This window comes from Cynocephalus volans, chromosome X (genome assembly GCF_027409185.1).
Source record: "Cynocephalus volans isolate mCynVol1 chromosome X, mCynVol1.pri, whole genome shotgun sequence".
Taxonomy (NCBI): domain Eukaryota; kingdom Metazoa; phylum Chordata; class Mammalia; order Dermoptera; family Cynocephalidae; genus Cynocephalus; species Cynocephalus volans.
This window is the reverse complement of record NC_084478.1, coordinates 102,458,347-102,483,063: the sequence shown is the minus strand read 5'-3', so window position 1 is coordinate 102,483,063 and position 24,717 is coordinate 102,458,347.

Genomic DNA, 24,717 nt, shown 5'->3' with positions numbered 1-24,717 from the left:
TGAATTTTCCTTCATAGTACAGCTATTTAAAAAAATGGACTTTTATAGTTCAATAATTAAGGTATTAAGCTTGCCCATAGTCTTTACTGCATTACATAGTATATACCATTTTAGAATAATATTTCATGTTATGAAGGGTAAACTCTCCTTACTTAAAGCAGTAGTAACATTCTCCATTGACTGGCACAGAGATCATGATACTAGACCCATGAAGAAAGAAACATAAAGCTATCACATTACTTGCCTCTCTAGTGAAATGTGGTGCCATAAAAGCTGCTTATCAGTTTTCAGTTAGAATACATCTACAGACAGAGAATGAAATATTTAATTATGACTACATATCAGACTGTAAATGAATCAATATGTATATCAAAATTGACAATGCAAAGTAAATTACAGCTGTCAGAAAATGGGAGATTTGAGTGGGGAAGAAGTCATAGAGAGAAGATTAGGGCTCTAATATCCTTTCTTTCATTGTGGGTAGTTAAGAGAACTATCTAAAGTTTGAAAAACAAGAAACAAATATTTATTAAGAATTACAAAATAGCCAATAGAAGAAATACAAATAATAATACAACTATCAAGAATTGGAATGGGAAAGAAAAAGAAGTGTGGATAATGCTATTGATCTAAGTCTCTAATTTTCATAGCATGAAATCAACAGAGAGTGTCAAGAAATAAATATGTAAATACGTTTAGAATACAGAGGTAACAATAAAAAGAACTTTAGCTAGAATTGATTTTAAAGAGTTTCTTTTGAGGAGTGAGAATGGAGGAGAGCTAATCTACATCCCACCAACAGTGCAGGAGGGCTCCCCATTCTCTGCATCCTTGTCAGCATTCGTTATTGCTCTGTCTTTTTGGTAATAGCCAGTCTAACCGGTATGACATGATATCTCAATGTAGTTTTGATTTTCATTTCCTCGATAATTAGTGATGTTGAGCATTTTTTCATGTATCTGCCAGCCATTTATTTGTATGTCTTATTTTGAGAAATGTTTATTCAGCTCCTTTGTCCATTTTTTAATCTGATTTTTTAAGAAATATTATGTTGCTTTAGTTCCTTGTATATGTTGGATATTAATTCCTTGTTGGATGCAAAGTTTGCAAATATTTTCTACCATTCAGTAGCTTGTCTTTTCACTCTGTTAATTGTTTCCTTTGCTATGCAGAAGCTTTTTAGTTTGATATAATCCCATTTGCTTATTTTTTCTTTTGTTGCTTGTGCTTTCAAGGTCTTATTCATAAAGTCTGCCCAGTCCTACATGCTGAAGTGTTTCTCCCGTGTTTTCTTCTAGGAGTTTTATAGTTTCAGGTCTTACATTTAAGTCTTTAATCCATTTTGAGTAGATTTTGGTACATGGTGAGAGATAGGGGTCTAGTTTCTTCTACAAATGGATATCAAGTTTTTTCAGCACCATTTATTAAAGAAGCTGTCCTTTCCCCAATGTATGTTCTTGGCACTTTTGTCAAAGATCAGTTGATTGTAAGTGCATGGATATGATTTCTGCATTCTCTATTCTGTTCCATTGGTCCATGTGTCTGTTTTTATGCCAATACATGTGCCGGTATGTTTGGAAAACAGTATGGAGGTTTCTCAAACAACTCCAGACAGAACTACTATATGTCCCAGCAATCCCACTGCTGGGTGTATACCCAAAGGAATGGAAATCATGATGTCAAAGGGATACCTGCCTTCCTGCTTTTACAATAGCCAAGATATGGAACCAAACTAAATATCCACTGACAGATGACTGGATAAGGAAAATGTGGTATATGTACACAGTTATATACTACTCTTCCATAAAAAAGAATGAAATTCTGCCATTTGCAGCAGCATGAATGAGCTTGGAGAAAATTATATTGAGTGAAATAAACAAGGCACAGAGAGAAATACTGCATGTCCTCATTCATATGTAGGAGTGAAAGAAAGAAAGGAAGGTAGGTAAGTAGGAAGGAAGGAAAGATGAAAAAGAAAGAAAGAAAGAAAGAAAAAGAAAGAAAGAAAGAAAGAAAGAAAGAAAGAAAGAAAGAAAGAAAGAAAGAAAGAAAGAAAGAAAGAAAGAAAGAAAGAAAGAAAGAAAGAAAAGAATCATAATAATAAGTTGAACTTTCAGAAGGAGAGAACAAAATTGGTTTCTAGGGATGGGAAGGGAGGAGAGGGAGGGGAATATCAAGAAATGGGTTAAAGGACACAAAACATCTAGTTAAGAAAAATAAGTTCTATGGATGTACAGTTGAGCTAGGCACATATAATTAACAATAATTTGCTGCATGTTATCAAATGACTAGAAGAGAGGAGATTGAATGTTCGCATCACAAAGAAATTATTACATTCTGTAATGATACATGTGCTAATTATCCAGACTTGATGATCGCACATTGTACAGAGGTATTGATATTCAACTCTGTACCACACAAATATGTATACTCAATTACATTTCAGTAATGAATAAATAAACAGTACCAAAAATGAGAATAGAGGTGTGAACTGATTTTCCATTACAACCTGATCTGCGTTACGGATCCTTTGATGAAAAGAGAAATAAAACAAAATATATTGAAAAATAATGATAATAATGATAACTAACATTTATTGAGAATATACTATGTGACAGATGCTTAAATATATTTATGATTTAATCCTCTCAGTAATACTACAAGTTAGTTACCATTATTATCATTATTTTATAATTCAGGGAAATGAAACTTAGATGGAAGAACAGCTAAGTGGCATAGCCAGGACTCAAACCTCCATGGCTCAGGCTGTCAAACATGACATTATACTGTCTCCCTTCCACTATTATCATGGTATATTTGCCAGCACCCAGGTATATCCATTGTGAGAGGTAGAATTTTTATCTCGTTGACCATCATCCCTTTGTGTTACTCCCATGGTTATGCACGACGGACTTTGAAGATGTAATTTAAATTATTAATCAATTAATATTAAAATAAGGAGCTTATTTTGGGTTATCCAAGTGGGCCCATTATTTTGGATTATCCAAGTGGGCCCAGTTCAGTTACATGAGCCATGATAAGCAGAAGAGGAAGTCAGAGAGATCTGAAGCATGAGAAAGGCTCAAGGTGTCATTACTGGCTTGAAAATGAACAGACCATGTGGAAAGAATAGAAGAAAATAAATTCTGCTAACAACCAGTGAACTTGGATGACCCTGAGCCCCAGACAAGCCCCAGATGTGAACGGCAGCCCTAGCCAATCCCTTGATTTCAAGGTGAGACCTAAGCAGAGAAACCAGCCAGACTGAATCAGACTTCTGACTTACAGAGCAGAAAGCTAACAAATGGGTGTGGTTTTAAGCCACTAAATTAGTAGGTAATTTGTTATGACACCAATAGAACACTAATATAGCTAGTTATCTTTTATTACAATTTCAAATTACAACAAAGCTCTAATTAGACATCAACATTGATTTCAGCCCCTTTGCTCTTTAGCTGTTTACGTTTGCAATATGCTAACAATACTTTTAAAGCAGTAGGCCGAACTGTGGTAAGTTTACAACATTTTTCTTTCACTTTATATTGTCCTTAAATTCTTGTCCACCGAACCACAAAACAGTTCTCATTCCCTTTAAGGGCCTTATGGGATAAAATGTTCCCCAGCCATTAGTATTTATTTCATGCTTAGGATGGTGAATATTTTGGGGGAAGCAGCCATCCCACAACCCGTGGTCCTCTCTGGGATTGCCCAGTCAGAGTCCTGGGCCTGAATCATTCCCCTATATAGAAAATGGGTTCTGAGTTGTCACTTGACCTCAGATTCTTCTTCTTTATTAGGAGAATCCCTTCCCCTGTTCTGGGTACACATAGAATTTCCTTGAATTGCTTAAGCGTGTGCATCACATGGCCTCTCGCCAGACCCACTGCATATCTGCCACCGGGGTAAGCGAGCAGGTCTTCATCTGTGGCAGGAGAGGGGTGCACAGCCACCTCTGCAGAGGGACCCTCAGGCCACGAGAGACCCGCACACACTACGGACGTTAAACTCACTGTATCTCTTCTTTCTGTGAGTAAGGCCTTGCTCCAGTGACTTGTGTATTGAATTCTCCCTAGTGACTCCGAAACAGTAGAAGATGAGGTAGGCAAAGGTCTGCGGGCTCCTACTTCAGGCGGTTGGCATTGTTAGGATCTTTGCCATCTCCACTCATTGGGAGTTTTGTCTGGGATTGGTAGCTGGATAAATTATTTTTATTTGATGAATGTTTATTGATCTTGGCTGGAAAACCACTTTCCCTAGACAGCAGTGATGCCATCAAAGAGAAAGCCCAGAAAGGAATGGAAATAACTTGAACTGAGTTGACAATACAGTGAATTTCGTGTATGTCAGTCACTTTTGCTCTGCTCATGAATGAACAATGGAAAGTCCCTCTGGGAGTGGGAAGAAGTGATTGCAGAATTTAGAGGACACAACAAATGAGAACTCAGCTTTAAAATGGAAAGAAGTTTGCTTTAGACTTATTCCTTATTAAACCAATCATTAAGATTTTCATCGTCATTAGAGAGAGACCAAGATGGGAGGCACCATGGAATAGTGGAGATAAGAATACAGACGAACTCCAGTCCAGAAGCTAGATTATCATTGTTTAGTAGCTAAACAGGGTTTGGTGGAGAGAAACTGTGCTGGTCTAACCCATAATTAGATTAAGTTTGAATTAGAAAATAATTTATGGAAACAGTAAAATGGTAGTTAACCACAGGCTAGAGGGACGGGGAGATTGGGAAGGTGTTAGCCAAAGAACATGAGGGTACTTCACAAAGTTTATGGAAAGATTAATATTATCTTTTAAATCTATTTTTCCACAAATTTTTTGAGGAACCCTCATACAAAATTTCAGTTAGACAGGAGGAATAAATTCAAGAGAGCTATTGTACATCGTGGTGAATATAGTTTGTAACAATGTATTGTATACTTGAAAATTGCTAAGAGAGTTGAGTTTAGTGTTCTCATCACACACACACACACACACAAAAATGATCCCATGTTAAATAGCTAGGCCACCAGGTACCAAAACAGCCCTATTAAAATAGGAAGAATTTCTTTAATAACACACACATTTAGGGTATTTCCGTGGTCCAAATGTTTGTGTCTCTCCAAAATTCATGTTGAAACCTATCTCCCATTGTTATGGTATTAAGAAGTGGGCCTTTGGGAGGTAATTAGGTCATGAGGGCTTTGCCCTCATGAATGGGATTAGTGCCCTTATAAAAGGGTTGTAGGGATCCTGTTTCTCCTCCTGCCATGTGAGGATACAGCAACAAGGAAACATCTCGGAAGCAGGGAGCAAGTCTTACCAGACACCAAATCTGCTTGCACCTTGATCTTAGACTTCACAGCCTCCAGACTGTGAGAAATAAATTTCTACTACTTACAAATTACCCAGACTAAGGTATTTTGTTATAGCATCCAGAATGGAAGAAAATAGGTACTCCCTAAAAGTCCCAAAATTTTTCAGAGTTTGTGTGCAAGCACACCATTTCTGCTTCTATTTCATCCTTCTATTTTCTGAATAATCAATGATGAGCCTCTAGGGGGCTGGCCAGAGGAACAATATCTACTTCTCTGTGCTGTGCTTCAAGCAGCTCTCTTGCAGCACACCTGTGTCATAGCCAAAACCTGCTCACCTGCCTCTGTTGCTTTTATCCTCACTTCCTCCTCAATCCTGCAATCAGCCTATGAGACAGAAGGCTTGGGTTTCATTTTGAAGCTTTTGCTACATGTGATGAAAATTATTGAAAAGCTTGACAGTATCTGTGACCTAAAATTATTTCAGATAACATACTAAATTGCATCTGAAATACATCATGGATTATTTATATAAAGGTAAGGTAAGACCTAGATATCAAGATTTTTTTTTTAAATCCACAAGTGATTGTGCACAGCAAACTTTGAGAATCTTGCCTCTAATTAAGATGGTGTTTCTCAACTTGATGATCTCCTTAAAATTCAGATCTCAATTCAGTAGGTCCTAGGTGAAGACTGATATTCTACATTTCTAACAATCTTCCATATCATGCACATGCTGCTGGTCTATTGTCCACACTTTTAGTAAGGGCCTCAGTCACTGTGGCTAGATTTTAGACATCAGTATTAATTGGAAGAACCTGGATTTTCACTGCTTGCCTGGACTGAGACTTATTTGTCCTTCTCATTTGAAGTAGCCTGCCCTTGGGATCTGAGATTCTCATGCATGTGACAAACCAGTTGGTTGTGGTTTCTAGTGATGGTCTAGATAAATTTAACTCTGGCAGGAGGCCTGATTCTGGTCTGAACTGCATTCTCAAAACCAGTTTTACCATTTGTTTAATTAACAATTTGATCTTCCTATCTGCATGCTTGGAATATGCAAAACTTACAGGAATTCAGGCACATTTGGTTTTACATATGAACATAAAAAAAGAAAATATAAATCAATAGCAAGGAAGAACAAAGTGTGGTTGAGTGGAAGTATACTTGCATGTGCATATGCACATATATTTTACAGATTTCTGTTAAAAATTGAAGTAATGCTTTAGCTCAAACTGTTTAGTTTTTTCTTTACTTTTTTTCAAGTTTTGTTTTTCAGAAATACTGATTTTGTTTTGTTTTATCTTTGTTAGCCTGTGTGTATAGTGCTTGTAAAGCAAAATTTGCTGTACTGAGAAATATAATGTTTTAAATGCTACATTTAAGTTGTATCTTTTTATATGGCGATCATTTGTTAGATGTCACCTCAGAATTTATATGAATGTTTTAGCATATTGCAATAAATGCTTCCGTGAGGATTAGCAGATAATATTTATGTTCATAAATCTAGGTGAGTCTAAAAAATGTGCATAGCTTTGGAAAACATCTCACTTGGCTCTTCACAAAATAATCCATGGTTTAATTTAGCTTTGTCTCCATTTTTCTCCCTCCAGAAAAACATTTTTGGAGATCTATTAGGCATTCATTATATGTGTATTGAAAAAGTTAAATATTATATAGAGAAGGAGAAGCAAGGAACATTACTTAAGTGAGTTTTCTCCCCCCCGCCCCCCAGCAAAGATGCTGTGCTTGACCTCAAGGAAGGGGGATGGGAAGAGAATTATGTCTACACAGTAAGTTTTTTGCCTGGAATTGCAAAAGGGAATTTTAAAAATGCAGAATTGCCACTTAAATGAGTATCCTGAAATTCAGGAATCCACGAAGGTCATTTTGTGTCAATTAGAGCAAGTTCCTCAAGTGCTCCTTAAAGTATTTCTATGATTGTTTGCATCAGATTCACCTCAGGAATGTTTACTCCTGTCTTTGTGGAAACGGGTTGTTTTAGACAATGATTCTTAAGGGCAAAGACACTGTTGCAGAAGAATGATTCGCCTGGGGAGCTCATTGAGATGCTACCACACTGTAGGAGTTTTAGAGCACGGTAGATCAGGTGTAAAACTAAAACAGCTAACTTGTGCTGACTGTAAGAAATCGGTTAAATAATTCTCATCACATCTAAGCCTGTAAGTTGTACGTTAGATTGAATTAGAGCAAAAATATAGCATTTTCTTCAACAATCCCATCCCCTACATCCCTAAATTTAAAGCATCAAGACAAGTGTTGTTCTTGCTCCTATATTTTCCACCCACAATCTTGCTTTTTCTTGAAATGCAGCATATACTTTGAATGCAGTTGTATTTAGAAATTAGTGGATATTTTCCAGTCTATATGTTTTGTAATTACCATTCTTTTTTTTTTTTTTTTTCAAATAATCACAAAGGGTGCTTTTGTAAATGTGCATTAAGGCTTCTCCCCAGTCTCATTGACTAACATCATAGTTGTGGAAAACCCTGCCTCTGCTTAAAAGGGGCTTATAATGAAAAAAAATATTTTACAACTAGCCAGTACTTAAGAGATTGATACACTTGGAATGTACAATGGTACTTCAAAAAGTTCATGGAAAGACTTGTATTATCTTTCAATTTCATTTTTCCATGAACTTTTTGATGTACCCTTGTATATCTTAGAAGAAATAATATTTGTTTAAAATGTTGTTCTTGTTTGTAGTGCAGAAGAGAGTGGCTGGTGGACTGAGAAGTAAGGAAGCAAAGGTATCTCTTTCAGAATGATGAGAAATGCTATTTTATCTAGAAGAGATGGTAACAGCCCATCTGTCTTATCTGTTTTTTCTACTGATTTGGACTAATATCCATTTAAAAAATAGATACCCCTTGAATTAGTCCATTTTTGTGTTGCTATAACAGAATACCTGAGACTGGATAATTTATAAAGAAAAGAGGTTTATTTGGCTCACAATTCTGAGACAGCTGCATTTGGTGCAGGCCTCGGGCTGCTTCTACGCATGGTGGAAAGTGGCAGGCAGCTGGCAGGTACAGCAGATCATGTGGTGAGAGGAAGCAAGAGAGAGAGAAGAGGTGCCAGCTCTCTTTAAACAACCAGCTCTCATGGGAACTAACAAAGCGAGATCTCGCTCACCACTTCCACCTCTCAGGGAGAGCAATAATCCATTCATGAGGGATCTGCCCCCATGACTCAAATAGCTCCGAGCACTGCCTCATTGGGGATCAGATTTCCATATGAGTTTTGTGGGGACAATATATCCAAACTCTTTCACCCCTTCGCTTTTTCATTGTAAGTTCCAGTTAGCCTTAGAATCAAATAAGAGACTCAAATGACTTTTCCTATTAACCACAAAATATTTTCCCAATACATGTTAATAATTAGCCCCTATTATTTATGGAGCTTTATTTTTTCATATCAGTGATTTAACTTTTTCCCTTTAAGAGATAAATAAAATGAATGCATCTTTGCAGACAGATAATACATGATTATATGGCAAGACTTCCTAAACTTTGTTCTGTGGGCTAACAATATGTATTTCTCAGAAAAGAAGAAACTGCCTGACAGAGTTAAACAGTTCTTTAGCACATTGGTACTTAAAGCATTGAAGGTGCCACTGAGTATTTTGAGGATGCAATCCTTCCTTTTTTTTTTTTTTTCTTGGAGGATCTGTTAATATTGTTTGTAATACTAATGTATCATGGAACAGTCAGCACATGACTAACAGAGCATGAAAACAGTATTATCTCCTCTTACCTTAGTTAATCTTGTAGTGTTTTGTTTTGTTTTGTCTGTTTACTTCTGGTTTGGGTATAAAGTTGTTAAAGATCTAAAGTAACTCAGGAGAGGTCTAATTAAATAGAATTTATAGTCAGAATTAATGCCCACTTGGTTTTGCTTAAGCACTGGTAGTTTATTTCCACACTTAATTCTTACATTATAACATTCTTTTCAAAAATGTTTGGGAAATGTCTAGGACATGTGCAAAAGGAGAGTAAATCTGTGAAACTTGACTATTATGTGTAGTACAAATATATGAAAATCATAGTTTCAAAAAGTATTCAGCTTTACATAGAACATAAAATCTAGTGGACTAATGGTTGTGCCAAAGGAAGAGGTTATAGGGTGGTAGACTAATTAGTCCCAGTATTCAGACAACTCGTTTTCTTAGTTTGGCCATCAAAAATGCTTCCTTAGAGTGTTTTTATGTAACTTTCTTTGATAGTCTTTTTGTATTCTCTCTTCCTTACATCTCCATCCGTAGGAGTTCATTTTGAATAATTGCTGCTTCTGTTTGCAATTTCGTTTATGTGCCTACTTCTGCTCATTTGAACCTTTGAACATCTGGGAGAGATAATTTTTAAAACCCTATAATCATCTGGCTTTGTTGCAACACTCCAAGTCACCTAATCTCATCTATAGTATAGAGAAGGGTGCTTGATGAGAGAAATGTGAAATACTTGATAGGTCAAATACCTACCAACTCTATTGTCATCCTTTCTTTGGCAAGCAGGTAACTGTGATTGCCATTAAATTCCTTTTTCTTGTTAACCTAAGTTCATGTTTCTTTTACAAAACCCATTCTAAAGCATAATGTGCTGCATAAACATGTTCTAAAAAATATACTTTACTAGTATTGGAGTGTGGGAGTAAGATCTGATTGGGTCCTATGATATAGAAAGCCCCCAACTCTTCCTCAGAAAGACCCAAAACCATACTAATCTCTCCAGTTAACTATTTCTTTTTTTAACCATGATGACAATATAGTAATGATCTAAATTGCTGCAATATAAAAATCTGTTTGACTGTCTTTATGTCCTAGATGACCTCTTACTAAATCAAGAATGAATATAAAGGATTAATTACAAAGCTCTAAAAGACATTTTTCTTATTAAAAATTCTTTATTATTTCTTCTGGAAGAGTAAGCAAAACCACTTCTGGTAAAGTGAAAGAATGATATGGGGCTTATTCAAACAGATACTAAATGCTACTAGAAAGAAATATGTATATGTATATTTTAGAAAATTTGTCACAGAAAGTGAAAATCACCAATGTGATAAAATAGAGTTCAAAAATAGGCCCAGATTTGTATGGGCATTTAAAGTTGAAAGCTTGAACTATTTAATACATTTTGTTGGCACATCTTAATATCCATTTGGCAAAATAAATTAGATGCTTATCTATATATAGATAATTCCACATGTTTTAAATGTGTAGGTTTTTAAAAATCTACAACACACACATGTGAAATATTTGTATGTAGAATGAGAAGGTTTTTCTAATAACAACACAGAACTCAGAACTGTCATCAAGGAAAAGAATGACATATTTGGTTACAGAAAATTGTGAAAGATCTACCCAGCAAAAGACATCACACATAAACAGAAGATGAATGGCACACTGGGACAAAGATTTGCAATGTATATAACAAAGAGTTAATATATTTAATGTACAAATATCTCTTACAAATAATTCAGAAAAAGACAAAATAGTTGGGGAAAAATGAAAAGAGGAATAGGTAATTCATAAAAGAACCGCAACATTTAATAAACATAGGAAAATATTTCCAGTCTCACTACTGATAGTAGAAATGTAAAGAAAAAGCCATAAAATATTTCGCCTTTCAAAGTGGCAAATTTAAAATTATAATAATGTTCAGTACTACTAGCTAAGGTGTGAGGAAAGGAACACTATTAAAATTTTGGTTGAAATGCAAAATGATAGGTTCTTTTCAAGGGCAATTTTACAGTAACAAATATTTTTAAGAAGCATTATATTCTACTGAGTAAAACCTCTTCAATGAATTTATCCTACTCATACAAACATGTAAGAACAAATGCGCGAGGATCTTTTCTGTGCTTTGTTTGCCCATGTTAAAATTAGAAACAATATAAAATGTCCATTAATTTGGTAATTATGAAATAAACTGTGGTAGACACAAACAATAGTGTATCATACAGCTCTTAACAGAAGAACGAAGTGGAACTTAATTCACTGAAACTGAAAATATGTTAATTATCGGGGTGTGTGTGTGTGTGTATATATACACACATTTAGCAATAAAAGAAAATTTTAAAACTGTGTGGAGTGTAATTCCATTTTCAGGTTGAACAAACACACACAAGTACAGAAATGCATTTACACAAACTCACACATATAAACAAATTTGGGAAAATATACCACCTTTGGAGAATGGGTGTTGGTAGAGGGAAGGGAAGAGGGAGCATTCACTTATAACATAATAGCATTTAGTAGAGTGTAGATTTTATTTTAATAAACCAATAACAAATTATTCTAAGTTTAAATCTATTGAAAGTACATCTGTCTGGATATGTTAGAAAATTAGCATTAAAGTCTATATTTTCATAAATACTACAGGCATTTTTTTTTTTTTTTTTTTTTCCTATGAGCTTTGGCTAAGGTACACAAATGCAGGACAAATACCTTAATCAAGATATAGAATATTTTCCATCAGCACAGAACATTCCCTCACACTTTATTCTTAGTCAATTTCCAGTAACTCAGAACTGCTCCTAGAACACCACTACTCTGATTTTTATTGCCATAGATTGGTTTTGTCTGTTCTTGAACTTCATACAAATCATGCAGTAATACTCTGCTGTCCTATTTATTTCTTTCAACATAATGATTTGATACTCTTCTAAATTATGTATGTTGTTGCATTTTCATTCACATTAATGTATATTATTGTTTTAATGCTGAATAATATAATGCATAAATATACCAAAATTTGTTTATTTGCTTTTCACTTAAGGAAATGTGTGTGGTTTCCATTTGGGGCTACTATGAATGACATTACTGTGTACATTCTTGCTCAAAGCTTATTGTGAATATATGTTTTTATTTCTCTTGAATAAATATCTAAAAGTGGAATTTCTGGATTATATGGTAAGTGTACGCTTAATTTACTAAGAAATCAACAAACTGTTTTAAAAAGTGGTTGTACCATTTTATACTCTTAACAACAATTCCTGAAAAGTCCAGCTGTTCCACCTCTTCACCAACATTTGGGATTTGTAAAACATTTAAATTTTAACTCATTTAGTGGTTGTATGGTTTAATGTGCATTTCCCTGATGACTAATGATATTGAACAGTTTTCCAGTTGCTTATTGGCCATTAACATATTTTTGGTGAAGTACATATTGAAGTTTTGTCTATTTTTTATTGAATAATCTCTTAATTATTGAATTATAAGCATGCTTTATATATACTGGCTCACACAATTATGGAGGTGAGGAAGACCCAAGATCTGTAGTTTAAAAGCCTGAGAACTAAGATTGCTGATGGGATATGTTTCAGTCCAAGTCTGAAACCCTGAGATTCAAGAAAGCCAACGGTCTATGTTCTGGCCCACATCTGAAGGCAGGAGAAGACTGATGTCCCAGCTCAAAGATTGTCAGGCAGAGAAAGTGAATTCTCTCCTGCCCAGCCTTTTGGTCTATTCAGGCCTTGAAGGGATTAGATGAGGCCCACCCACATTGAGGAAGGCAATCTGCTTCACTCAGCCTACCAATTTAAATGTTAATCTCATCCAGAAAAACCTTCACAAGCACACCCAGAATAATATTTAATCAAATACCTGGGTACCCCATGGCCTAGTCAAGTTAACACATAAAATTAACCATTATAGTACCCTCTGATGAACACAAGTTGTTTTTTAATTCTGATAAAGTCTAATATCATTTTTAAAAAATTTATGGTTAATGCTGTTCATGTCCCCTATGAGAAATCTTTTTCTATCCCATTGTCATGAGGATATTCTGTTATGGATTCTACTAGATGATTTATGATTTTAGCTTTATGTTTACATCTGCAACCCATCTTAAATTAATTTTATACGTGGTATGAGGTAGGGATCTGTGTTAGCTTACTAGGGCTGCCAAAGCAAATGACCACATTTGGGTGTTTTAAAACAAAAGAAATGTATTACCTCACAGTTCTGGAGGCCAGAAGTCCAAAATGAAGCTATCAGCAGCAGGGCCATGCTCTCTACAAAAACTGGAGTGGAAGATTCTTCTTCGCCTTCTCTTAGCTTCTGGTGGTTGCCAGTAATCCTCGATGTTCCTTGGCTTGTAGCTATATCACTCCAATTTCTGCCTCCACTGTCATATGGTATTCTCTCTGTGTATCTATGTGTCTCCTCTTTTCTCCCTGTAAGAAGTACAGTCATATTGGATTTAGGGCTCACCCTAATCCAGTGTGATCTCCTGTTAACTAATTATATCTGCAAAGACTCTATTTCTAAACAAGGCCACATTTTAAGATTTGGGATAAACATAAATTCGGGGAGTACACTATTCAACCCGATATAAGGCCTAGGAGAGCGTCAGCATTCAGTGCTTCTGTATGTTTATGCAGTTGTTGCAATACTATTTATTCAAAAGGCTTTCCTTCTGTAAACTTCCATTTAAATGTCGTGATTTCTTTGTTGAAAGGGTTGACAATATATTTGAAGACCTATTCCAAAATCTCCATTTTTTAAAATATGTTTTTCTATCCTTACATCAATACACATTTTCTTGATTACCCCAGCCTTATAAAAAGTCTTGAAATAAGGTAGTGTAAGTCTTTCAACTTTGTTCTCTTTTTAGAAAAAAACATATTCTGCATATTTTCTTTATTCCTTTAAATTTTAATATAAATTATAAAATTATTTTTGCAGTTTCTACCCCCCAAAAAAGAACCTGCTAGGATATTAATTGAGAAGGTATTGAATCTATAGAATAATTTCAGGAGAATATTTTAATAAAAATGCATCTTCCAAATTATGAACATGAAATTTCTATTTATTTAGATGCTTTTGGATTTCTCTAAACAATATTTTGTAGTTTTCCGGGTAAAGATCTCAAATTCTTTTGCTGCGTTTATTCTTAAATAGTTCATTTTTGAGTCTACTGTATATTGAAGTTTTAAAATTCCATTTTCAAATTATTCATGATACTATATAATACAGCAGATTTGTATGTACTGCTATATTATCTTTAATTTTCTTGCTAAATTCACACATTAGGTCTAGCAGAGTTTTGCATAATTGCATTGTCTAGAATCTCCAGTGCAATGTTGAATACAACTGGCAAGAGACGACATCTCTGTCTTTTTCCTACATTATCAAGAGAGCAGTCATTTAGTCTTTTACCATTAAGTATGATATTAGTTCTCTGTTTTTACAGAGAGCATTTATTACATTAAAGAAGTTTTCTTCTATTCCTGATTTCTTGGGAGTTTTAATAATGAGTAGGAGCTGAATTTTATCAAATACTCTTTCTTGATCTGTTGAGATGATTATATGGCATTACTCATTTATTCTGCTAATGTGGTGAGTTAAAATGATTAATTTTCAAATGTAAAAGCAATATTGTATTCCTCAAATAAAATCCACTTTTCCAAATTATCCTTTGTATATTTTGCTGGATTTGGTTTACTAATATTTTATTAAGAATATTTGCATCACTGTTCATGAAGAATAATGGTCTTTAGTTTTATTTCACATGTTTAGCAGTTTTTTATATCATCACCTATACTTTATGGATAATACATTTCATGGACTCTGGGTGATATTGTCTTCCTCTAAAGACTGTCAAATTTGTATGCTTGTCAGTTCGGATAGCAAAAAAATAACTGTCAAATTCTTTGGGTTTTGTCAAACTTGGTTTTATTCTTTGTTTGGGTGTGTCTATTTTGCTTTTGATGTTAGTCCTAGGGTGTGGCCCTTGCTCAAGAGTACATTACTTACTCCTAAATCATGGCCACTCTAAGGTCTCAATTAAATTGCCAAAGTGTGCAGCCATGTTTCTACTCTGGTGAGTCTAATCTTCTAGCTCTGCAAACATTTGGTATCACTGTTTAGCTCTCTGTTTTGCAGAAGGCAATCTGGTTAGACACAATCTCAACCTCTTCTTTTATAGCTCAGTTATCAGCCAAGGACCAATTATAAATCTTCACACAGATGCCTACAGTTCCCCATCTGCAGTTTCCTTTTCTCAATATCCTCCTCACTAACTTCTAGCCTCACCAACAGCAACCCGTATCAGCAAGACTATTCTTCCTCTTGGACCCCTCCCCTAAACCATGGCAAAAAGGTGCCTCCTGTCAGAAAGGCCAGTTCTATTGTGGGGCTTATCTCATGTCTTTTCCCTCCCTCAATAGCACTATCATGCATTTACTGCCTGAAACCATTATTACATATATTTCATAGTTTTACAGTCATTGTCAGAGATAGGTTAGGAAACTGTTGAATTTCAATGGATTTATGTATATATAAAATTATATTTTGCAACTGTATGTGATGTTAGGACTTTCTGTTATAGCTCTAGAGCAATGATGTCCACTAGAATATTTTGCAATGAGAGAAAGGTACCTGGTGGCTTCTGTATTGGGCAACATAGCTCTAGAATCTAGAGAATATTTTGAGTAATTTTATTCTACATAATTACTTGGTGTGACTTCACACATGCTAACAATATTTATCAGTCATGAAAAGCACTACCCATATAAAATATATCATATACTTGTTATTAGGAGCTTAAATATATTTCTCTATCCATTTTATTAAGTTTGAAATTAATTGAAATAAAACATATACAACTTATGGGATATGTGATTCTGAGGAAATAATTTTAAGTATTTATTTCAATATAAGTAATATATACTCATAGTTTAAATTTTTCAAGCAGCATAGAAAGTGATAAAATATAAGTAAAAAAAAATAAAAATCCCTCTTATATTCCCAGTCCAACTCTATCATTCTTTAGAGTTAAGAGTGTAGATAGATAGATAGGCAGAAAGTTAGAGACAGATTGCTTTTAGGGAAAAAACCTCCATGTGTTAGTCAGATGTTTTCATACTATATACACTGTCATACACCTTGTTGTTTTCCTCAAAACATATCTTATAGATCTGTTATGTGACAAGCAGAATGTCATAAAATGACCTTGAAAGCTTTCTCTGAGTTAACAGCACAACAAGCAAGCTGGAATTGCCTTCAGGATGGAAGATCTCCTCCCAAATAGAGGGGCTATACCCAAATTCATGTTCCGTAGGACCAGCGGTTTCTTCGTTCTGCATAGGAGGGCTATTCCCAAACCCACTCTCTCATAGGCTCCCATAGTCACAAGGTGATGGGCAGTTGACTTCCCCAGACAACTCCAGTAAAAGCTAGGCCTCAAATTTAGACAGCATGCTTCCAAGCAGCCTATTTGTTCCCTCATTAGTAAGATTGCTCTTGTGGTTATCTTATAAAGAAAGAACAGAGTGGCAGTATCTCTCTCCTGGAATATAGACCTATACTATCTCCAGCAGCAGCACCTGGTCCTGGCATGCATCTTTGTGAGATATGGGAGGATTTGAGACTTGTGGTTTCTCTTTCTGCATCCATGGTCTGCAAGTTTCCCATTAAACCCTTTTCAGTAAGCAATAGCACATGATGATCCAGTATTTATCTTAAGCCTTTTGCCTGACAGGTGACTACCACCCTTCATGACAAGATCTTTTAATATCAGCAAAAATATACATCTTTCATTTTATTTAACAGGCATATTGTATTTCTTTCCACCTGAATTTACTAACACTCATGAAAACAGAGTATTTTGTAGTGTTATGGACAAATTACAACTCCATCTTGTAGAGGAAAGAGCACTGAACGACAGTCAGCAGTCCTTTGTTCTAATACAGATTTTGCATGATCAAATAATTTTTGAAAACATGCTTACTATTACCCTTTTCTTGGAAATTAATAATATAAATTATGTATTATCATCTTTGGAAATTCGTATAATTCATTAAAACCTGATCAACTTTGTTTAATGTAAGTATACCATTTGACCATAAAATCTTTTCTTCAAGAAAATATCTGAGTATGCCAAGTATTTTGGACAATGCTTAACTAGATGATTTTCAAAGACTCTTGTAGTTCTGACATTTTATGATTATCTGACATTTTCCCTCTTTAAAAGCATCACAGCTTTGAGATGAGGATTAACTGGGTTTTCAAAGATATTCAGTGATGAGATATATCTTTATACATTCTGTACTAAATAAGAAGCAATAGATTCTCTGGTAGTAAGAAAAAGAATGTGTTCTGGAAACATTTTGCCTTTGTGTTTTTAGATCAAATATGGAATAAAGACTTGTCTAGTTCTTGTTTTGGATTGCCTGTGTAGGCCATGATGAGCTTAGATTTTAATGAGATAGATGTTCACCTAATTCATTGAATGCTAATCCTTTTTCTATTAGTCAGTACGATTTCCATCACAAATGACAGAAACTAGTTAATTTAGAAGAGGAATATCTTATCTTACATAACTGGAATGTCCAGAAATAAAGTTAAAGCTTTAGATATCAGTCTTTCCCTCTCCCTTTCTTCCTCTCTCATATCTCTTATCTCTTTTTCTCTCTCTCCCTCTCTGGAACCCCTCCCTTATTACTCGCATGTATTTTTCTCATTTTTTCTTATCTCTGAGTTTATAGCAACCAATATTGATTGCATCATCTCTTATTGCAAACAAGCTTTGAAGAATGACCACAAGAGCCTCAATTCACTTAATCGCTTCCAGTCCAACAATTAAAAAGCAAGAATTCTACATCTCCAGTACAAATTTAAAAAATCCCCTGGAAGACTTCTGTTTAAGTTGATCATATTCTTACCCTTGGAGCCATCACTTCACAGGCATGAAGTACTATGATATGCCAGGCGTGATCCAGGTGCCCATCCCATCAGCCAAAGGAGCAGAATACTGGTTTTGCCAGCCAGACATAATTGGAGTAGAATTAGTCACCTACAAGAAGTGGGGATGGCAAAAACCAATAGATGTATATTATTTCTTTGTTTAAAAATATTTTCCTTTTTCATTTAATATTTTTATCTATTTAAGACCTACAAGATAATGTACATAAGGTTTAACATGAAAAAGGCACATTTGTATTTGCCTTTTAAGTCAGACACCTGAAAATAAACACAGATTGCACACTAAGGTAATTTTCTTTTTAATCTGTAACAGGTTGGTATCACATCTGCTCTTGACTTACTCCCCACTTACCACATAGCATGGTTTTTGCCATTTATGTAATTTCATAACTCTTTTCAATACTATTGATAACAAAGGTGTTATGTAAACTGGTAATATGGCTAGTTTAGATCCTAACACATTCACTGACCCTGAGTATAGAGCCAGAGTTAATTTAGGATTCCTTTGGAACTCTGGCTTTCTTTGTCAATTACTTATGAATTTTGAAGTCTTAATTCCTGATGAATCCTTGATATTTGCTGAAGATATTCTACCAAGAGGATGAAAATAGAAATAACTCATACATTTAGGTAGATGATCTAATAGAATTATCGTATTAATGTATAATTTTGTCTCCCACATATATTTTACAATTATTTTGCCAACAGAATTTTTAAAATACACTCTCTATTTAGTCAAAGGATACAAGATCAACTCAGCAACATTTACTGAGTCCAAATCTTTATTGTATTTTGGAAGATATAAAAGAGGTATGAAACAAGGTCTTTCCTTCAGGGAAACTATTATATTTTCTTAATACATCAAACTGAAAGAGGATTGTAATATCTGAATAACTTTTATGCAATGGATTTTATTTATAGACATAAATGCATGGAACTTATTCTATTGATATTGTCTTAGTTTGTCTTGTGCTGCTATAACAGAATGCCACAAACTGCTAAATTTATAATAAGCAGAAATTTATTTGGCTCACAGTTCTGAAGGCTGGGAAGTCCAAGATCGTGGGGCTGACATCTGGAGTGGGCCTTCGTATGGCATCACCCTTGGTGGAAGTGGAAGGGCAAAAGAGGGCAAAAGTAAGAGAGCAAGAGGGGGCTGAACTCACTTTTATAACTAACCCACTTCTGTGATTACAACGTTAATCCATTCGTAAGGGCAGAGCCCTTATGACCTAATCACCTCTTATTAGTCCCATGGCCCAGCACTGTTTCACTGGGGATTAAGTTTCCAACACATGAACTTTGGGGGACACATTCAAACCATAGTAAATGATAATTTTAACTCAAGTATTTAAAACACAACTGAAGTCACAATAAGAACACATACAACTTATTAAGTTATAAATAATGTCAACACAGTTTTATAAAAAAACTTACTGATTTAAAACAACATCTATAAAACACATACATATAGCTCTAAAAAAGGAAAAAAATAATTGTATTTAGGAAATCAGAAATATGCAGGATTTTGCGACAACTTAGTGTGAATACTCAAGAATGCTGCACTGCCAACAACACTGATTAAAATGTCAAGTGTTAAATGGGTGTAATCAGTCTTGATTTTTTTCCTTTCTTCTAGTTGATTTGTGTTTGGCTGAGGGCAATCATTGTCTGTATGTATGTGTGTTTTCACTGCTGTTTATTTTCTGACAAAAAAAGAATAAGCGTTCTATCCCCAAATTCTACCCAAATGTCACAAAACGAACAAAGAAAATTACAAACAGGAAAGGTATGCATTTTTCCCTGTTGCTCATCATTTTTTTAAGAATAAATCTTCTAGTCAGTCATGGTTTTTACAACTCCCCTACAGAGTACAGAAGAATCACCTAAACGATTGTTTTTCAAATGCAAAGTCCTGGGAAACACTTCTTCTCTCAGATCCTAATTCAGTTCATCTGAAGTAAGGCCTAGAAGAGCACATATTTTAGAAGATATTCAGGTGATTCTGATGCAAGTTGTGTTGGACTACACTTTAATATACTGTGTCCTAGAGTGATTAGGTAATTATAGCCTTGTAAAGGGGAAAATTGAGGTCAATCATTTATTCCTTTATTCAACAGACAGGGCAGGCACTTCGTTGGTCATTCAAGACATAGGACAAGTAAAACACGATCCTCAAGGAGTTTACATTCTAATGAATGAACTACCTGAAGTTCTGTCAGATATCATGGCTTATTAGCTCCTCTCTCTGAATATGATATTCAATAATAATGCTTGTTTCACTCATTTAATACTTCAAGGTTATGGAAGATGAATGTTTCCAGCATGCTAAAGCAATCTGACTCCATATTACTTCATAAGATCATTTTATATAAACCTTATTCGTTTATGACTAAATTAGTCCCTAAATAACTCTGTACGTACAGACTGAAAAGAATATATTTGTTTTCATAAATGAGAAGAGAGGCTGCATATTAAAAATGATGTTGAGGACTGGCTGGTTAGGTCAGTTGGTTACAACACAGTGTTATAACACCGAGATCAAGGATTCAGATCCCTATACTGGCCAGATGCCAAAAAAAAAAAAAAAAAAATGCTGAGATGAATACACATATAACAATACTCATATATCTGAATACACACTTGGCTAGGCTGTTTTCTTTGATTTTGTTTGTTTTTTTCATGTTTTGAGCCTCTGTAAGATATTACTCTTATTAAAATAAAGTTGATGTACAGGACGTCTCTGAAATGTTTGTTTAGGAAGCAGTTCAGCTATATATATATGCATATTACATAGTAATGTATATTATATATAATATATTACATACAATATACGTACATACAAATAAAGTACTACAAAGAGAAACATTATTTAACATCATATGCAACTAGGGTACCAACTATTGGAGTAGACAGAATAAAGAAGTTAGTCAATACGTAACAAATATACGAAGATTAAATTTGGAGTACTTGGCAGTGGAAATGTACTTGTTGCTTTGTACGATTCAAAACACTTTAATCTATAGAAATATATGCCTATTCAGAGATTATCTCTTTTTAATCAAATGATAAAAGCTCAATTCATGAGTATTTACTGAGTTCCAATAGACGTATGAAAAAAGTCTGTAAAAGTTACAATAGACGTATGAAAGAAGTCCTTTCCCTCAGCGAAATTACAGTAATTCCTTATGGCACCATTAAAATGTACATGCATAAAGTTGATATTTGAAGTAATGAAACTAAAGGAAATCAACCAGGAAGAAAATGTGGATCTCATATTTCAGGAACAGGCAAAAAAGATAAATTAGTGACAAAAAGCAACAAGCACCCACTACAAAGTTCAGTTTGCAGCCTGTGTATTACACTAATTTCTTTGTGTCTGATTTCTAGGTTAGATTCTGAACAACAGTAGCAGGACATTTTGTGACTGGTAACATCATTTACTGAACACGTTCCATATTCCAGGTGCTGTTCTAAACACTTCACATGTACTAATTAATTCATTTGTTCTTCATCGCAAATATAGGAGGTAGGCACTGTTATTTATTCCCTTTTTACCTGTGGATAAATTGATGCATAGAGAAGTAGCTTACCCATTGTCACACAGTTAGTGAATGCCAGAGTTGGCATGTGCACCCAGGCAGTCTGACGCCAGTGTTCATGCCCTTAACTACTTCACTGTATAGCCTCCCACCATATTTAGTTTTGTATCCTCCAATACCTAACCTTATGCCTTATATATAGTAGTTATTCAACAGATAGTTGCTTAATGATTACAAACAAAACAAATCGAGTTTTCAGAAACTGAGAAAACAGTATTGTGGTAGAAGCCAAGAAAGGAACAGCCACGTATTATGAAAAATAGAAATATTCACAAAATGCCAATATATTGATAATATAGTAAACTACTATAAATCTGAAATGAGAACAGCAATTTAATATCAAAAAAATTATGTTCACCTTAATAAAAACAGATTAAAGAAAATTCAAAGGAAAAATATAATTTCCATTATCCAACTCTGGTAAATTCATATTAAAACCTCTTCCACTTCAATTATTTTGGACAGCCTGGAGTGGTTGTAGGCAGTCATAGTCACTGGTACTAGCCAAGTATCCTTATGGGGTGGGGATTCAAGCAAAAATTTCTTGATGGAACAGTTTATGGGACATATGAAATGCATATTATGAAGCAATGCACAGGTTATTTTTTCACTTCTACCTACTTCTTACATGTTGTTATTGTACATATTTTCTATAATACCAATAATGACATTCACTCACCCATTTAATCTAAAAGCATTTATTCAGCATCTACTATTTACGAGGCACTGTGGAGGGCGTGTGTGTATCTGAAAGGCCAAATACTCTAAGCACTACCTTTACAACTTACAGAATTGTTTTATGTACATACTCTTTGTTTATTCATGTAACAACCATGAGAAGCAAATTCCTTTGTTCTTCATTAGCTTTGTTCCTTTAAAAAAACTATCAGTTATCAATTTCTTTACAAACCCATTTACACTTCTATATTATGAGATTTTTGAAGGAAAAACATGATTTACTACTCTTTGCAACCCTTCCTACACACACACACACACACACACTCATTCCTAGCACAGTTCCTGCTAATAGTAAGTAGTTAATATTACACTTAGAAAAAACCCAAAGTACTTATAATGTCCTAAAAAGTACCTACATAAATTTGGTCCCTTCCTGTCCCTCCATCCTCTTCCAGTGTGCTTTCTTTATTTGCTATATTCAAGATATAGCCATCTTTTTCTGTTGCTTATTTATTTACTCATTCACTCATTTATTTAATAAACATTGAGTGTCTGCCATTTGCCAAGTATTGGTAGCACATCAGTGAAAAAAATCTGTGCCATCATGGAGCTTACATTTTATTAGAGAAGGACAGATAATAAATAAATATATATGCCAGTTGGTGATTAGTGCTAAAAGGAAAGCAATGCTATTTTATGTAGGAAGGCCAGGAAATGCATCTCTGAGCAGGTGACAGACATGCACAGACTTGAATGGAGTGAGGAGGAAAGCCATCTGGGAGGAAATGACAATAAAATGTAAAAGCTATAAGGTAGCAGCATGCTTGGTGTATTTCAGGAATAGAAATGAGGTCAAAGAAGTAGTGGAGTTGAGAGCCAGATCACAGATGGATTTGAAAAAAAGAAAGGAAAAACTGCAGGATTTTAACCTGAGCTATGATAAAGTGGAATTACCATTTACTGAAAAGGATAAGAGACCAAGAGTACAATTTTAGAAGGAAGAACTCAAGAGTTCATTTGGGCACATGTCAACTTTGAGATGATGCCTATTAGACATCCAAGGTAGAAAACATCAAATCAACAGTTGAACAAAAGTTTGGATTTCAGAAGACATATAGGACTAAAGATAAAAATGTGTGCATCATTAGCATATATATGGCATTTAAATCCACATCCTGGATGAAATAACATAGGAAGTTATGTAGACAGAGAAGGAAGAAGGTCCATTTTCTCAGCCCTAGGGTACTCCAATATTTAGGTGTCAGAAAGATGACAAAGAATGACCAGCTAGTGATGTAGGAAGTGAAGATGAATACTGAGAGTATTCATGACACTAAAGGAGACAAGTATTTCAAAAAGAGTGGGATCAACCTGTTCAAATGCTGCTGAAAGGCTGAATAAAATGAAGATCAAGAAATGACTCTTAGATTAGGCAACATGGCGGCCATTAGTGACTGTGACAGCAGTAGTTTCTGAAAAATGGAGGACACAAAAGCCTGATTGGAATAAAGTCAATGAGAATATTCAAGAAAAATAAAGACAGCACATGTGGACAACTCTTTCTAGTTTTGCTGTAAGGGAATTAAGGAAAGTGAAAGTAAATGGTCAGGCTCCCTCAGATGTTCGGAATCATGCTGAGCATGACCTAGCCTGTTTGATGTAAATGTTAACTGTGCACATGTGCCCAGGTGTTCCTTGGCTATTGTCTGATGTAGATGTGTGTGGGCACCCAGGTGTTCCTGGGTTTTCTAACTTAAGTATAAAGGACGAATGGCTCTGATCCACAGTACCCCCCACCGCTGGGATGCCCCAGGGTGGGGTAGGGGGGCCATGAGGGGGCTGCTACTGCTGCTGGAGGCTCTTGCTGCCAGTTATTGCTGCCAGGGGCCACTGAGACACCCCCAGGAGGCCACTAGGCCACGACTGCTGCTGGATCTGCTGTAAGCTGCTCTGAGCTCACATCCGAATTAAAGCATGTCAATCTTGCCAACAGCTCCCAGGATCTTTCCAATTACCTAGCTCACAACCTGCATATGAGGGATCTGTGACCCAGTCTGCATGGCTGTAGGGAAAATATAGGAAAATGGTCAAGGCTCCCTCATATGTTTGGAATCCTGCTGAACATTTGATGTAAATATGTAACTGTGCATGTGCACCAAAGTGTTACTTGGGTATTGTCTGTGGATGCGTGTGGGCACCCAGGTGTTCCTGGGTTGTCTGACTCGCACCCAGGTGTCCTGGTTTATCAGACTTAACTATAAAGGATCCACAATGCCCTCTGCCCCTGGGATGCCCCTGGGGGAGCCATGAGGAGGTCACTACTGCTGCTGGAGGCTGCCAAGGCCTCTTGATGCCCCAAGAAGCCACCACCACTGCTGCTGCTACTGCTGCTTCTGCTGTTGGATC